We start from the raw sequence: 14,517 nt of genomic DNA, 5'->3' as shown, positions 1-14,517 counted from the left end.
AATGGATCTTTTAATTTAGGAAGATATTTCAGAATTATTATTACTATCTATGCATGCATTTGTGATATCATCTGACTTTCCCATTGCTCACAATTTGAATTTGTTCATACTGCAGATGAGGAGACTGCTTCTCAACCTAAAAAGAGAGCTCGTTTGGGGACTGACCTGACAGAGACCGCGAAAGATGGCACAGAGTGGCGTGAAGAATAGGTGGGGATGCGTCTCCCTTTCACCCCAATAGAAGTGTACGCCGCAGATGGAGAGCCAACGGCTAAGGCCAGAAGAAGTATCTCGAGTTGCCTTCAGAGCTTCCTGTGTTTCATCACTCTTGACGTGCTTCGTAGCATTCAAGAATGGACGACTATCCAACATGCACAGCAAACGGAGCATACTCATTGGTTCATGGTCCTCCCTGAACTAATGGCATTTATCGCAATTGTCATCTTGCGGGGGCTTAACAATGTTCCTTCGCTACATGACTGCTGATCAACAAACCTGGGAAACCCACAGATCATTGGAACTATGCCGCAAAACCGCTTCCAAGACATCATGCGACACCTACGCTTCGATGACAGGTTCACCCACAGTGATCGAGCAAAGACGGATATGTTTGCTGCAATTTCCAGTGTGTGAGGATCATTTATCACCAACTGCATCACGTCCTACAACCCTGGTCTACGTATTACTGTTGATGAACAGCTTTTCCCGTCAAAGACTCGCTGCTGTTTCCTGCAGTATATTGCAACTAAACCTGATAAGTTTGGGATCAAGTTTTGGGTGGCTTGCGACCTAAAATCCAAGTACATTTGCAATGTCCCCCCATATCTTGGCAAGGACCCCAGTCATCCCAGTGGGGAGAGACTGGAAATGTAGTGATGAGGCTGATGGAACCATTCCTTGACAAGGGCAGAAATGTTACCATGGACAATTTCTTCACATCACTGTCACTTGCGCAAAAACTGCTTAGCCGGAAAACCACCATCCTCGGCACAGTCAACAAGATTCGCCGGGAAATTCCTCAATCCGCCAGACAAACAGATTGCAGTGAATTCACCACTCAGGTATGTTGCAGGTCTTTCGTGGTTTTTAGAATCAACACCTCCAAGTGTGTCATTGTGTGAAAAAGTGTTATGAAAATAACACTTTCTTATTTATTAGGTGTTTTCAACCACTGCTGGCACACTGACGGCATATTCGGAAAACGGAAGAAGACCGTCTATGTTCTTAGCAGCATGCACAGCGTGGTTCAGACTGATAATACCACCAAAAGAAAGCCAAACACGGTCACCCTTTACAACACCACAAAGTGTGGCGTGGATGTGATGGACCAGAAAGTGCGGGAGTACACTGTCCTCAGAGAAACACGGCGCTGGCCAGTTGTCGTGTTCTATAAAATGATTGACATGGCAGCATTGAATGCACATGTGCTATATCAAGCATGAACCGGGAAGCAGGAAAGACGGGTGGACTTCCTGGTGGAGCTTGCACGAGAGTTTGCTAGCTCTCATATGGCTGCGAAGAAGGCAATAAATGAACAATTGCTTCGGACACAACCCTCCACACCTAGCCCTGGAAAAAGAGCCATGTGCCAGGTCAAACACCAGTGCAAGAACAATCATGCCACTGTGCGATGTGTTCACTGCTACAGATAAACATGTGGTAAATGCAGACGGGAGATGCCATGGCAGTGCAAAGATTGTGAGTGATTGCTGAAATGTACTCACTCACTTTTTATCACCTGTGCCAAATGCAGGGATAAGGCACACTAGGTGTGCCAAGACTGCAATGTTTGAAAGATATGTTTCTGCTGTTGAAACTTGTATAAAGTTACTTTTGCTCAAAGAACTAGAGGCTCTGACGCTCGCAGCAAGTTTACCTGTGCAGCTTATCAAAGATTCACCTGTGCCAAATGCAGGGAGGATTTTTGTATATAGTTGTTTTTTCTAGTGTTGGAACTTGTGTGAGAAAATAAAAATTCCAATTTTTACATTCTTTTGGATCTTTATCTGACTTATTCCAAGGGCCACATGGTTTCTGCATGGTAAAAAAAATTCTATTTATTACAATGATTGTCACATTGAAACTCAGAAACTCACTTCCCCCAAAACAATCTTCCACCAACTGGCTAAAAAATTTATTCACCTGGCAAAGACATCTAATCACCTAAAGAACATCTATTCATAAAATAAAATTGGCAACAAAGGGGAGCTCAGCAGGAGGTCAGATGGAAAGGGGGGGGGGGGGGGTGCAGAAGGAATACATTTTCTAGTAAATCTAGTTCTCCCTAAGATATCAAAGTGAAACACAAGTGTCCTTGAAGTGGCTCAGCATGGCCCCACCTTGTTTACATAACAAAAGCATCTGTTCACAGGTGATTAAGGATATTAGTTAAGTCTTCCAGCGGGCTGTCCTGTGGGTTTTATATGTAGAAAAGCCAAAATGGCTGCTCTCTGGGCGTTCCAGTGTTTACACATTTTATTCTGATAGTGGAAAGTGTTGGGGCCCATTTAGAACTATAATGTCCACATTTTATTATCTATTATTAAAGGCCTTAAAAAAACATTTCTTCTAATTCTAGTGACGTATTGAAAACATGTTTTTTTTTTGTAGCTGTGCAACTTCCGATGTTTTTACATCATCTAAACACATTTAAAGGGCATGCGGTTCATCAGCAATCTAAAACACTGCTTTGAATCTCTAAGAAGCATAAGAAATGTTCTTTTGGCTTTCATCTGTCCCAGGAGCCCTGATACAGGCCATTCTAAAGCCCTAAATCAGCCTTGCTGTGAAAAGAGCTGTTTACCCCTCCCACTTGACCAGGACATGGATATGCTAATGAGCTGCTTGCTGATTGGTTAGTTTAAACCAGAAGGCCTCAGAGACTGAAGACTGCAGATTAGAGAAGGAAGGGCTCCACATCGTGACGTTTTAATAAGACGTTTCTCACAAAATAAGTTTTTCTCTTGCATTTTTAAACTTCCTAATTTACATAAAAAGTAGGTCACACACAGCTTTGACTTTTCGGCATGCTTACGTTTAATCACCCAAGCTGTCTTTATTCACAAACTACAAGAAAATGTTGGTTTAGATTCTTTGTCCCCTTTAATTGGGCAGCATAGTTATTCCAACAGCAAGACTTAAAACAATCAGTCTGTAAGCAGTATCCATTATTAGCCTGCATGTTTACACGAGGACTGAGCTCAAAGCTTTTCTGTCTGTGGTCTCTGTCTTTTAGACCATTTACATCGACAAGCCTCTTCAGAGTTTAATTGGACCTTGTGTTACAGTAACTTCATGGGGAAGACAGTCTTGCTGTCTTCACTATAATTGATCCTTCTTGACATGGAGAGTAGATTAGAGCACAGTCCCACTAATTAGCACTCATAAAGCTGATCAGATATATATGACTGTAATTATGATGCATGCTAAACCTGGTAGACGAGAGATAAAACAAGTAAATCAATAAATAAATCTTATGTTTTTTTTTTGTAGGATATGCTTTTGTTTTATTTGCTGTTGTTTCATCTTCCATGGGAGCAGCCAGGGCAACATAAAGCTTAAGCAGCAGGCTTTTACTGTGAAATCAATAAAACAGATAATGTTGACAAGCCTTTTTCATAGCTCCTCTGCCGCTCCTCTCCTCCTCCTCCAAGTCTCACTGCACAGATGTCTCATTAAAGTTTACCAAAAAAACTTACTTATTGCCTACATCATTTCACAGTACAGGGTAGGTCTATGTCACTTTTAAGGATTTCTGAAAAATCAAGTCAAAATGTCAGTTACAACATTCCTGAAATGTTGCTGCTTTTTATGTCAACTGGTTCCACTGAACCTTTGTAGCGCTGTTGCCTTGCGGCAAGAAGGTCTTGGGTTCAAATCCCAGCCTGGGGTCTTTCTGCATGTAGTTTGCATGTTCTCCCTGTGCGTGCATGAGTTCTCTCGGGTACTCCAACTTTCTCCCACAGTCCAAAAAAAAAAAGACTCTCAGATTGATTGGTCTGTCTAAATTGTTCCTAGGTGAGTGTGTGTGCATGGTTGTTTGTCCTGTGTGTCTCTGAGTCACCCTGCAATTGACTGGCAACCTCTCCAGGGTGTACCCCGCCTGTTTACACGCACCAGCCCGCCTCAACCCTGCGTGTACAAGCGGGTTCAGATAATGGATGGATGGATGGATGGATGGATGGAAACATGCTAAGAGAGGAGAAGTAACAAGAGTTTCATGTATAAAACTGGGCTGCATGTTGGTGCAGTTGTTAGCACTGTTGCCTCGCAGCACGAAGGTCATAGGTTCGAAACTCGGCTGCGGCCTTTCTGCGTGGAGTTGCGTGTTCTCCCCATGCATGCGTGGGTTTCCTCCGGGTACTCCGGTTTCCCCCACAGATCACAACATGCCCTATAGGTTATAAATTGTAAGTCGCTTTGGATAAAAGCATCTGCCAAATAAATAAACGTAAATAAAAAAAATAATAAATAAAAATGTGAATGGTGTGTGTAAAAGACTGAAAACCAATACAGATATTTTTTGATATTACACTTTAATGCCGATATCGGCTGATTTTATTGGTAGACTGATAATATCAAACAAGCTCCATTACGGCTCTTTGTAGAAAATCATGGTGAAAGGACAACATTGCTCCTGAATTTTCCTAAATCAGTCCAAATTGTTGCATACTTAACATTAAATCCATTTTAAAGACAAACAAATAAAATATAATTTCTCCCTATTTCAGTCAGAGGCAGTCATTTTGACTGCCAGAGATTTTCTTGCTGGTTTCTCTGAGCAAGAAAAAATAAAACACCAAGACTGTGAAATTTTACTGTCAAATTTTAACAGCCTCTTTCTCTTCATTTTTTTTTTTGTCATTTATAACAAAAATATAAAAAAGAGGGGAAGTGACACTGAGGCGTAAAAGAAATATTAATGTAGGCATTGCGTTAGAAAGACTGATAACATGGACAGTTATCAGTGTCTTTGCAGAGTTTTCTTGTGAAAGTGGTAACCAAAATGGCCTGAAAACGAGTCTGTGAATACGGATAAAACGTATCGCCGTTCATCGTTAAAGTCTGGGAGTAAAAAGACAGGCCAGCACATCTGATCTAAGAGTCCAACTGCCTATTTGGGTGTTATTTTTAGTTAATTTAATTAGTTGAGTAATATATTTTTTAAGTGTTATCTGAAATTCTAAACTTACAAAGTGAATTTATTCACTTTAGATGTGTCTGCTCAAGCCTTTTCTATAGTTTTAAGGACGGTAATTTCCCACCACCTAATTATTCCACAACTAAGGTTTGCTTTTGGCAAATACATCGATGATACAGTCTGTAAAGACGACTCTCCCTTGCCCTGCCTCCTACATGTCTCCATCTAAAAGGCTAGGTTATCCAGAGTTATCTCTGTAGTTATGCTGCTATAGGCTTAGACTGCTGGAGGACACACTGACCACTTTCCACACTCTACTACTTTCTTCTACAATTTGCTCTTTAACTGTTTTATTTCCTGCAATTTCAGCTGTTAGCTTTATTTTTTCTCTAAGTGTTTTTCTCCCCAGAAGAAGCTACAGCGATGTTCTGCTGAGCTGTAGTGGCCTCATGGAGGGGGCCATCAGCTTGAACACTGCTGCTAACTACTTAAACATTCTCCCTCTCCTGATAATAACTTTTTACTTTCTTTGACATTGATTGTGCTACTACTAGTTTACCTGTTTAATTATAGATTCACTAGGATAAATACAATAAAGTTTATCTCTCGCCAAATAGAATATTTACTAAGAAATCACAATGCAACCATAGAAACATTACTTGGTATATATGTTGTGTGTGTGTGTGTGTGTGTGTGTCTGCTCTGTCTTCTCGATCCCCAGTGAGTCGTGGAGGATGGCTGCTTATACTGAGCCAGGATCCTCTGGAGGTTTCTTCCTGTTAAAAGGGAGTTTTCCTCTCCACTGTCGCTAAATGCTTGCTTAGTATGAGGATTGCTGTAAAGACACTGACACTAGTCAGTGACTTGATGCAGTTTGCTGGGTTCCTTATATAGGAAACTTTTTCTGATTGGCTTAATGAACTGACCTGTATTGGAATGTTTACTATGTGAAGTGCCTTGAGACGACTCTTGTTGTGATTTGGCGCTATATAAATAAACTTGAATGATTTGGGGAACTACTGCCAAGGGGTAGTTAGCCAATAGTCACCGTTTTTATACATCAGCTGATATCTGTCCTTAGTAAAGCTCATTTAAAGGTGGAATATGGAACACGAAAACTAAAGCGACATTTAGTGTGTGGAGGGTAAAGTTGCAACAGTAGAACAAGGTTTCCAGCCGTCAGGATACCAGGTTCGCTGCAGATATGTGAAATGTTTTATTTGGGTCTATCTGTTGTAGGCTTCACCTAAACTCACTCTGGTTTTAGATATTTTATGGTCTGTCCTCTTCTGAGAAGGGTAACAACATCTTCTGGGCTCAGAAGCAGCTGCTTGACTTGCCAAGTCCGCCATTGTCCACAGTCCCAGCCTTGCTGTGCTGAGCGGGCTGTTTGGTAACCCACAATGATGCCCTCTATTGGTTGGTAGATATAAACATAAACCCAGGGTTGTGCCCATCAAAATAAATATTAGATATATATTTTAATTAAAATATAACTTTTTCAAGGAAATCTTGTACCTTCATGCTGCATACCTCTAAACGCCTTGTGAAGTCAGGCACATCCTCGGTCAGCCCGGTGCTGTTGCAGCATTTATTTTAAATGTATTTTTACGTTCACTAATAACATCTGCATAATAAATACTCAAAATTAACTTAATTCAGGTGTCTGACTTTAACACTGAGCAGTGCATAAAGTTAAGATATAACAGCTAAATTCAGAGTTCAAAAACTGAGTCAGCTTTAGAAATTTTGTGCATCATCTGATATTTAGTGACATTTTAGCATGAAAGTAAGGTGGAAAATTTGTAGATATCAGCCCATAAAATCAGCAGTACATGTCTATCATTGGCTGACTATGTCTACTACATATTGGCATCAGCAGTAGAAAAACCAGTATGGGTTGACCTCTACTACAGCCATTTTCAGGCTGGGCATGCCCAAGAACGTGCCTCACAATGCATCGGATCTTTAGCTGAAAACGAGATTTTTCTAGGTGGGTGGGGGAGAATATTTGGTTTTACAAAAATCAGGCAACATGTGCAGTCTTCCTTATGTTTAACAAAACAATACATAACAGTGTATAATACTCTTTACTTTTAAGTCACTAGGTGTAGTGCAGGGGTGTCAAACTCATTTTAGCTCAGGGGCCACATTGAGGGAAATCTAGTCCTAAGTGGGCCGGACCGGTAAATTAAAAACAATTTCAGATTGTTTTCTTTGTTTTAATACAATCAATATAAAAGAAGGCTGGAGCCTGAGGACAGTGTATCCAAAATAGTACAAGTACAACACCTGAAGTGTACTTGAAAATTTGGAAACAAATAAAAAATCAATAAATAAAAAAAACATTCCTTAGTGATTCAAAGAGCCTACAGATCACATGGCTAGATCAGTTTCATGCAGCACTTAAAATATATTTGACTCATTTTACTTTACATATTTTAGCTTTCACCAGCACATCAATATCAGAAGTCACATCCTGAGTGGTGGCCAACTTCAGGATGTGATTCAAGTTCTTGTGTGAGCCTTGAGCGCAGCTTTGTTTTATTTATACTCATTACAGAGGAAACTTGCTCACAAAGATACGTTTATTTTCACTCTACATTGTAAAGTATGAAAATAAAGTTTACACAACCATCTCGCGGGCCGGATATAACCCGCTTGCGGGTCGGATCCGGCCCACGTGCCGCAAATTTGACACCCCTGGTTTAGTGGAACCAGTTGATAAAACTTAAGTAAATTCAACATTTTATTTTTTAGTGTAATGCACCTGATTTTTATATTAAAAGAATATTAAAGCAAACAAACATAATTGTTCTAACATTGAAAGTTTAAGCTGATTGAAACTTTCCGCTTTGAACCTGTACGTTTCTTTTATTTATGAATGTCTTTACCATAAATACAGTCACGCCTCATCTGCTCCCTCATCAGCAGGAGAGACGGCGAGGAGGAGAATGGAAGCTCTTTGGGTACACCATAAATTTCTTCACCCTTTGTCATCCAATCTCTGGGTAATATCATTCAAAATCCTCGTACTATCTATTACCTGGATATAATAGGCTCCTGGCCGCGCAGTGTCCATGTTATTATTGGCCCATAACTTTAAACTATCAATAACTTTGAGGCTCAGAGAGAGCGAGAGTAGAAGAGGAGTGAAGGAGCTGAAGGGAAAATGTTAGGGTAACGTTTTTTCTCCATTATATAAAAGTCTTTTAGTTGTTTTGGTGACTTTGCAGGAAGAAACGTGTTCATGTTATTTCCCGTTATGACACCATCCTTCCTGTGGAGGGCAGCCATGTGCCTTTCCATTACACTTCAGTAAAGCACAAATTAATGAGAATATTTCTACTCATTTGTTTCATCCTCATCAAATGAACGTTGAATGCATCGCATCAGTCTGGTTTTTGTTTTTCTTATGAAATGAATCTAGTCGATCATGACAAGATTTTATAGGAATTCAGCCAATTGTTAAAGCTTATTTTACATATTGAAAGCAAGATCACTTTAAAACTCCTTAGATAATCTGTTGTGTCCAATTATCCTGACCTCAAATGAAACATTTTACCCTTTGATATACACGAATACATTTTTCAATAGAGAAAATACAAAACACACACATTGGACTTTATTTAATTACATCAGAACGTCTTTTTCTCTTTACAGTTTCTAAACTTATAATTTAAAAGTATAAGAAAATCAATCAATTCACTAATTCAAAAATGGAACGTGGGTGTTTTCGTTTAACATAATTGTGGCATAATTATAAGGCAGATGGCTTATAAACATTTGAAAGCAGCACCTTCAGACGTCCCTCTTATAGACGCAGACATCAGCGTGTCTCAGATAAAGCTAGGATCAATAGAGTGTTGCTCTGGCTATTGATTTTTGCCTTATGGCAGATTTGTTGTGTAAGCAAAGCTCTTATGACATCTGAAGTCATTTTGTAAGAAGAGCTTTTTCAGTTTTGTCCAGTTGCTGTCTAACAGCAAAACCCAACCAAAGCTGCTGCAGTCTGTAGTTTCATAAGTCATGCTGCCTAATGCAAAGGTACGGGACGCTCCGGAGTAATTTCCTAAATATTTGGTAGTTCAATTCAATTCAAAGATACTTTATTAATCCCAGAGAGGAATTAGAGTTTCAGTACACACAATTCTGATATCAGACATACATGCATAGGCATAGACACATGTTGTTTAATAGTTTCCTTCTTTTTATATGTTGGTGTGATATTTAGGCAGGAAATGTATAAAATTAAATGTGTCATTTAAAAACTTTTCATTGTTATTATTATTACAAATATGGCCATTTTTATTATAAAGGCAGTTTGTTTGCTCAACATTATATAAACACATGCATCTGCTGTATGACTGCTAATCTACCTTTTGTACGTACATGTCGATAAGTCCATTTTATTTATTTGTTATGACTTTTATTCCTAAAAGAGTTCAAAACTGTGTATAAACCTTACCAAGCAAACACCGTAATTAGTAGACTTTTAGTTTAGTTCAAACACATTTTTCAAAATCGAGAAAAATACAATAACCAGAATGCATCATTATAGATAAACCACTCAACACAAGCTACACTGTCATGCTTCCTGCTGAGCACATAAAGCATTAACTTGTATAATTCCTATCTCCGTAGAGTCCTACCTCTCCAAATGCAAAAACTGACATCTTGTAATAACAATCTATCGACATACCTTCATGCACTCAAACTTTCTTTTAAGTCATCTGAAACCAATTGCAAATATTTGAAAATATGGAACAATATAAAGAAGTGGAAAAAAATTAGATTAACACTTTCAAACTTCAGGCTACTCAGGAATTTGTACATTTTTACAAGAAGATGGACTTTTCCTGTTATTTCTTTGCACACAGTAAAAGTAATAAGTGTAAACTGAATGAATTTTATTGGTGGCAGAGCTCAGGTTTAGGTGTTAATGCAAATATGAACACCTGTAAGCTGCTATGGGACATGTTCAGGCTTGTGTCTTTAGACTTGTTGCCGTGTAAACAAAATAAATGTAAACTGTATAAAACTGTAGTTTCTATTGTGTTTTTACTTATTAATTAGGCGTGACTCTGATTTATGGTCTTTGGTAAAAAAAATAAAACAACAATGCCCTTTTAAGCCCAATAACATTTTTACCAGTTACCCATTTCTTTTTATTTTTTTATACGTCGTCATGTTCAACAGGCTTAATTAATTGAAAAGATTAATGTTATTTTTAAACCGCGCTTTCCCTCTTTTCATTTTGCTGATGCTGATTTTATTAATGTTTTGGTACGTAAATGAGCACCAAATGTATTTATTTTTATAAAGGTACAGCAGAGTCTCATCCACAGTAACAATTTAAAATAGTAGGTATTGCAGGCTTTTATTAATTATTCACAACTGTAAAAAGTTGCGTTTAAAATACTAGCTGACATGAGCTTAATGCATGTTAGCCATGTCTGCACAGCCTTGTGTATCTCTCACATGGACAAGCACCATCATACATTGGCGATCTTCTCCGTGCCTACACCTCCAGCAGGTCCCTTAGCTCCAGTGACCAAAGCCTACTGGTTGTGCAGCACCAGGCTAAAGACCAAAGGTGACAGATCATTTGCTGCTGTGGCCCCCAGACTCTGGAGCTCTCTCCCCCTGAGCCTGAGATCAGTGGACTCAGTGGTCTCCTTTAAAAAGCAGCTGAAGACTCACCTGTTCAGGCTGGCTTTTGTGTGACCTCCATCATTACCTTATCCTTATTCCACCTTTTCCTGAATCCACTTATTTCCCTCTTTCCTATTCATTTTCTCTCTCCCTTTTCGTACATTTTTAATCACATTTTAATGTCATTTTAAACATAATTTTTGATCATTTAAAAAATGTGTTTTTATATGTTAGATTTTTTTGTTTTTGTGAAATGCCTTATGATTTTTATCATGAGAGGCGCTATATAAAAGATTATCTTTCTTACTCATGCAGGCTATTAACCCTCTGGAGGCAGGCGTTGCAGATTTGCAACATTAAAACCTACCTACCTGGTTACTTCACATACGTATTTCATGAGCATTTTTAAACTCAGAAGTACCCCTGAAGGACTTAGTTGTTCGTCCTTTTATCAAAACTTAGTTTGAGCCCGAGAGGGTTAAATGCACACAGTTTAATATATCAGAATACAAAGATGGACGGTTTAACAGAGGAGCTCCATGAACAAAGTGCTCATGTACATGTAATACACAGCAGGCCTCACCAGTAAAAAGATGTGATTTGAGTAATGAGGGGCTTGTGTCCCAGTAGAGATATAAATAAAAATAAATTTAGTTTTTATTTAGTCACAGGGAAGTTATGTAGATTCATTTAAGAATCTACACATCTACATTATATTTTAATTAGTGCCTTGGATAATTATAATTTAGGAAAAATAAACAAATAGATAACAGGATTGTTTGCATCCCTGCTGCCTGAGAAGATAAGAATTAAAAAGCAAACTGTTAACATTGCATTCTCGTTTAGCAGGCGTGCCATTTAAGCTAAATTCAAACAACAAACCAAGGTCAGCGCGGACTCCCAGTATGCTTCTTTCAGATGGCACTTTTAATCAGGAGGAAGCAAAACTGTTTCATCCACTTTATTTATAGTTTGTTTGGTTTAAACTTGTTTTTCTCTCTGTTGTCTCATCTTTTGTTTGTTTGTTTAAGAAAACCGTGTTAAAAATTCCATTTTTCTGTCTGCTCGCCGGCTTGAATGGATGACGCCTCACAGACGGAGGCCGAATTCCAGATATTAGCAGCAATATGTGCAGAGTTCTCTTGTGAAGGTGGCGACCAAAATGACCTGAAAACGAGTCTGTGAATACGGATAAAACGTATCGCCGTTCATCATTTTCCTGTCATGTAATTATTAAGTCTGGGAAAAAAAAGACAGACCAGAAAATCTGATCTAAGAGTCCAAGCAAGTTCGATGTAGAGAAACTGATTCTCGCTCTCTCGCTCTCGCTCTCTCTCTCTCTTAAATGATTTCCTCTTTTGGGTGGGAAAGAAAAGCTGTTGGAGAGATCAGTTCAAGAAAAACTGGCCTACGAAAATAAAGCAGTGGGAATAATAGGCTTCCTGTCAGAAAAGGCGAGAGAATTCCTGCCATTGCAGCACCACCTCTAAGACCTCTCCTTGTGTTAAACCTGCTGGTGTTTATTTGCCTTAAAATTACCTGCCAGCTCAATTTAGTAATCGACTCTGTCATAAGAAAGCAAACCTTCCCGTCTGCCTGGCCGTGCTCGCGTCTGCATTTGTGTTACAGAAAGAGATTGGGATTGCTATTTTATTTGGTGCGTAACAGAATGTAATTTTAATTTCCTTAGCCTATAGATATGTGTTTTTTCTGTTTTCTCTCTCTCTCTCTCTCTCTCTCTCTGTGTGTGTGTGTGTGTGTGTGTGTGTGTGTGTGTGTGTGTTGGAAAAACATGTTAACCCATCAGCTGACTCAACTTGGTGACCTCACTCTCCCATCATCCCCTCACGGCGTCAGGAACAACTCCGACACCCAAAATTACTTGTGTCGAAACAATGAGGGTTCTATTTATAAGTTCACCACCTTGCCTTTTGTATTAGCTGACACCACTTGGCGTGTGTGTGTGTGTGTGTGTGTGTTCATGCGCACACCAACAGGCTTAAACAACCATATCAGGTACAGCTTGGGGGCGACCAGGTTGGGGATAGTCCTGGTTTTCCTTACCCTGCCACGTCAGAGCAGATCTGTAGATCTGCCCTGCTTTGATGTTGTACTTTGGGGGTAATTAGTGAGAACTGGGTCAGAGCAGGGCAGGAAAGCAAAACACTGTTGTTGTTCTAGGGGCTGCTGGGTGGTAAGGAGATGCTTGGATGGTGCTGAGGAGAAAAATGAAGGTTTTCAGTAATGATTCAGTTTTACATGTGTGCTTCCTTTGTGCTTCATTACAGCCATTTTTCTTTTCTACAACAAGCAGAAGAGGTTATAGATTCATGTTAGAGGGGGACAGCTGTTCTGTTAGAGAGGTGCATTTGTAGGAAAACATTATCAATCAATCAAAACTGTATTTATCTAGCCCGTTTCATGCAAGGTAATGTTATTTGCTTCATAGCAAACCAATACACAAGAATAGGCTACAGTGAAAGAGAATAAAAATCTGTAAACATCAATATAAATTAAAATCGCGTTCACACAAATTGGTCTGTATATGTCTATACATCCATCCATTCATCTATGCATTCATATGCCATCACACACTTCATGACATAGTCAGACACACACTGTAACACTTTACAATAAGGGACCCTATATTAATGTTACTTAGTGCATAAATAAGCATCAATAAACAAAGGGTTATTTCTTTAATGTTAATGTTATTTTTAACTAGTAAGTGTCCTTAAGGTTAGGACAGAAGGCTAGGGGATTTCTGCTTAGTAATGCGTTACATATTATAGTGAAGCAGGTGTTAATACTTTATTAGTTTATTATTGCTTAATAATTCACTAAGTAACATTAATAAAGGAACCCTAATTGTAAAAGGTTATCAACACCCCCATTAATTGCTTGCACAATAGGTGTGCTTATTTGCTTTATAAGTGCACGTTAGCACAGTAAAAGTGCAAAAGCAGATGAAACCAATCATGAAAATAAAATAAAAACAATAAGAAAAAATAGAATCAAATAAGTAAGTTAGCTAAAATCAAATAACTAAATGAAATCAGTAAGTGAGCTTTTTAGTCATAAGATTCTCTAAAATCAATATTTAAAACTAATAAAAGAGTTCCCTAGTCATAAGATTCTCTGAATGAAAACGTGTTTTAAAATTTCTTAAAGTTCTAAGTCCATGCTTGCTGTTAGGTTGGCGCTGGCCCACCCTGGACCCCCCCTTAGATCCACCCCTGCCAAAAAGTTACTTCTGTGAAAGTTGACCTGTCTTTCAAGTTATTCTAACATTTGTAGCATAGCTGGCTTAGAAAATAGATAATAATCCCCATTAAGCAAAGGTCTTTACCCTTTAAAGTTAATTAAAAACCACATTTATACTATTTATTCTGCTTCAGTGCAACTTTAAAAGTTTGTCAAATATTCAACGATTTGAAGAATTAACAGTAGATATAGTTGTATTCAATATTGAAGGGTGAATATTTCCATTACATGAATATTTCCATTATATCAGTTTGAATAATAACATGGTAGACACAGTTTTGCTTTTCATAAAGGAAATTATTTAATAATTTTTTTCTTTTCAGTGCTGTCATTCAACAAAATTCATTTTCGTTTTTATTCACACTGATTATAACAAAGACAGGAGTTTGAGTGTAAATTTTCTCTCAGTTTTGAATTTCTTTAATTTATTTAAAGTCCAATAGACTGAATTGACACTA

At 38.4% G+C, this 14,517-nt stretch overlaps 1 protein-coding gene across 1 annotated transcript in view; it reads left to right on the top strand.

The window, feature by feature from the left end:
* LOC107392622 (adhesion G protein-coupled receptor D2) overlaps nucleotides 1-14,517 on the top strand; it is a 144,945-nt gene that overhangs the window by 34,700 nt on the left and 95,728 nt on the right. The gene's annotated exons all lie outside the window — the stretch shown is intronic.

The sequence above is a fragment of the Nothobranchius furzeri genome, chromosome 8 (assembly GCF_043380555.1).
Source record: "Nothobranchius furzeri strain GRZ-AD chromosome 8, NfurGRZ-RIMD1, whole genome shotgun sequence".
Taxonomy (NCBI): Eukaryota; Metazoa; Chordata; class Actinopteri; order Cyprinodontiformes; family Nothobranchiidae; genus Nothobranchius; species Nothobranchius furzeri.
The sequence above is the reverse complement of the archived record's forward strand: the minus strand, read 5'-3'. Positions and strand labels throughout refer to the sequence as shown.